Raw genomic sequence first — 4,094 nt, forward strand, 5'->3', positions numbered from 1 at the left:
TATCTGAAAATGGGAGAAATTACCTAGTAAATACAGAACTTTCCAGCTGATGTACGCATAATTTCTCTTGACTTCGACACTTTGTTGTGAGATTTTGAAAATCAAAATCTTTTGTATATCATATTACAGCGAAAAGTGACTCGGTTTCAATTCCCAATTGCCTGTGAGAAACGTATAAACGTTGCCTCTACTCTCACCCTTGTTGATAAATCTGAAAAGAAGTGTGTCACACACTTATTTTTGCTTTTTGGGCTGTACTTCTAACATTTAGAATAAGAAAAAGAGAATATTTTAAAATCTGTAGTCAACTTTAATAGTTGGTTTTTATTCCATGGTTGGTAAATTAGCAGAATTGTTAGAGTATCAGAAAATTTCTTCTGGCATTTGTTCCAACCCATTACGTTTTGAATTCATATGCCACTGAGGACAACTTTGTGTTTCCGTTTTCCATAGTTAACAGGAAATAAAGTACCAGACAGGTATTGGAGTTGACTAATCGTGGCTTTGTGTGTGTTAGAAATAATTATTAATATTTTTTTAGGGTACAGTTTCTTAAATTATAACCATAGAAAATTTCACATTGAAATTATCATGAAACAGTATAATCATGGTGTAAATGGAAATATTAATTATAAATGTTAATGTTTTCTACTTGAGATAAATATTTTAAAAGAAACATTTGTAGAAATTACAAATTGTCTTGGAATAATTAAAGTAAACTGTTTAGTGAGAGATTAATCGATATTTGAACTTACACGTTCATGATTTAAGTTGTGAACAGCTGTTTCTTATATTTTATTTTTATTATTCTTTGGAATGCTAAATGATGATGATGATAATGAGGATGAAATAATTTTTGTCTTAATATTACAAGAAAAAGAAAAATATGTAATATTGAATGAGAATCAGGTTAACATGAAAGGAATTTGATGTAGCTAGGTTGGTAAATGCTTCAGCTAGCAAACAGAAAAACCTTAGTAAATGAAACGTTAGGACACTAAAATAATTCCAAGGATTTCTTCTCTTCAACAAAGTCTTTCTTTCATTTATCTATCTTAGAAGATTATATACATATCACTCATTTGAAACACCATCAGCATCAATGATATTCAATAATTAGAAAGAATTTATATTTCCAGTATCAAATATATGTGGCCTCAGAAATTCAAATCAATTGATTTATTTATGTTTATTATGTGGAGTGAAAATGGAAATGAAAGCTTTCGACACGTTTGCATTTTTTGATTGATCCAATGAGCCAGTGAAAGAGGTCTCTGTCAGTCACTTGACCTTCTAGAAATAGCAATGAAATCTTAGAGATAACACTCTGCCACTAAAAAAAAGTAACATGTTTGGCTAATGTAATCCAGAATATACAAAAAGATAAAATGATCACAATTGAAATCATCATCATCATCGTCCTTTAACGTCCGTTTTCCAAAGATGGCATGGGTTGGATGGTTTGACCAGAGTTGGCAAGCTAGAGAGCTGCACTAGGTTCTAGTCTGATTTGGTTTGGATTCTACATCTGGATGCCATTCTTAGCGTCAACCACTTTACTGTTTCTGCTAGGTGCTCTTAACGTGAAGCTGGCACGAGTGCCTTTATGTGGCACTGGCATGACTCTTGCAGGCCAATCTTCCTGCTTGATCAGGGTGAGACAATAAGAACAGATTGAGACAAGTTGTGATGAACTATTGTATAGCAAACCCATGCAATTCAAACCAACTGGCTAAGTCATATATGAATTATACTGTGGCTGATACTTATAAGCTTATTTAAGGTGTTTCTGTTTATTTTTGTTATTGAAATGGTACTGCGGTCATTCATATGGAATTCACTTTCTTTTGCATTATGGCAGTATAGGTTGAAACAGGGTTGTGATATGAGCACTTTTATTATGAACAAAGCCTGCAAGAGCACTTAAAACTCAGCCCTGAAAATTATCAAAATATTCATGATTTTAATGGTATAGAAGTAAGCAGCTCAATTTATTTATCATTAGGTGTACTAAGCGATTAGGATTTAAGTCTCTTGTTACATATACAGTGTAGCACCAGTGATGACATACAAACCAATGACCCTTCAGCCAGACACAAATCTCTACATGTGGTTATTTAGAACTGGCCCTGTTTTCACAAAAAAGATAGTTGTAAAACATCCTTTTCCCAAAATATGGCTGCTATATAAGAATGCTTATACTTCATTATGCTGTTCATGCTTAAGAGAAACACTTTAATTTCAAAAAGCCTCAATTACTTTCAAGAATAAGTTGAATCTTTTGTAACATACAGACAAAATGCCACTAAGCATTTTGCTCAGTGTGCTAATGATTCTTTCAGCTTGCCACCTTAATAATAATAATAATATTAATATTAATAATAATGGAATTGCATAGTCAGCTCCACTGTGAAACTAACAACTTAAAAGACCAGGAAGTATCATGGAGGTGACGTAAAAAAGAAGGCTGAAAGCCTAATCATCGCTGCCCAGGATCAAGCATTGAAAAGGGATATATATACCACACAAGTGCAATGAACCTCTGCAGAATGTGTGAGAAGATAGTTGAAAGCATGACTCACATTGTTAGTGCTTGTGAAAGTTTTGTGAAGACACGACAAAGTAGCCCAAAACCTTCACTGGCTGCTATGCTGGAAGTATGGATACAAGGTAACAAGTGCTTGGTACCAACATACACTGGAAAAGGTAATGGATGAAAAGTGGAAGACTTTGATTTCCAGACAAACAAGGTGTTAGAGCACTGAAGGCTGAATGTAGTATTCATCCCCTTGGGATGGGGGTAGGTTGATGAAATAGAGAACCAATCAAGTACTTGGATTGATGGTATTGACTACTTCCCTCCCTTGAATTTTGGGCTTGTGCCTATGTTAGAAACTATTATTATTAAGGATGGTGGATTAGTAGAAGCATTAAAGCATCAAACAAAATGCTTTGCAGTATTTGATCTAGTTTTTTTACACTCCGAGTTCAATCCCGCTGAAGCCAGCTTTGTCTTGCATCCCTCAAGGGTTAATAAAATAAAGTGTAAGGTGTCATTCAAGTACCAGGGTCAATATAATCAATCAGTCCTTTCTCTGTGCTAGAATTTATAAGTTCACTGTAAATTTTGATAAGATAAACTCATTTTAAAAAGTGAGTTTATCTTGAAAATTTTGATAAGACAAACTCATATAAAAAAGTGAGTTTATCTTATTAGGAATAATTTTTTAAAGGGATTCTAAATATATGAGTCTTGTGAATGTTATTTCCATTGTGCATATGTAAATATTTGACTCTATCAGAATTGTTTGATCATTTCAGTGAATATCAAGGTGAAATTTATAGAAGAAACTGATTTGTGAAAATATATACATACAGTGCCCGAAAGCTTAAAAAAGAAAAGAAAAAGCTTGAATAATATTGTAGAGAGAATCAGTCCTTTCTTTGTTCTTTAATGATCAGATAATGATCTCTGTGTTTCTCTTGCTAAGCTTATTTACCTGCAGTATAAAGTACAAGGAACATTGACAGGATCTATAAGTGAGTGAAATCCTACTTATCAAAGCTCCAAAAGCTCCAGTTCAACCATTCAAGTCTATTTATAGATTCTGTCAATGTTTCTGGCACTTTAGAATGCTGTATATTGACTTGTACACTTATTTGACAATTATTTGTTGTTTTCTATCTGCTTATATCAATATATTTGTTTGCTTGTCTACTTTTAATTTGTGGGTGTAAGAACTTTTGATGATTAGTCCTTCTCGTTCTTTAACTATATTTGATTCTGCTTGGATTATTAACATGATTTGGAAACACAGCTGGCTTATTACTCGTGAAACAGCTGCAAGAGAAGTTCAGGCACACAAAAATCTGCTGTGTAGCAGTTGGCTGAGAGAATGCATTTTACAGGTTATGACGTAATAGATTGGAATATAAAAAAAAAAATTATAATGTAGGTGACTGTTTTGTGAAAAACTTTCAGATCATGTTTTTGAGCTGGTCAGAAGTAGCTTTAAGAAAAACTCAGCTGTACTGTCACCTTCTTTTGATCTTTAAAAGAAAACATAAGATTTAAAGTTATGATAATGAAGTTT

The sequence above is a fragment of the Octopus bimaculoides genome, chromosome 1, assembly GCF_001194135.2.
Source record: "Octopus bimaculoides isolate UCB-OBI-ISO-001 chromosome 1, ASM119413v2, whole genome shotgun sequence".
NCBI classification, from domain to species: domain Eukaryota; kingdom Metazoa; phylum Mollusca; class Cephalopoda; order Octopoda; family Octopodidae; genus Octopus; species Octopus bimaculoides.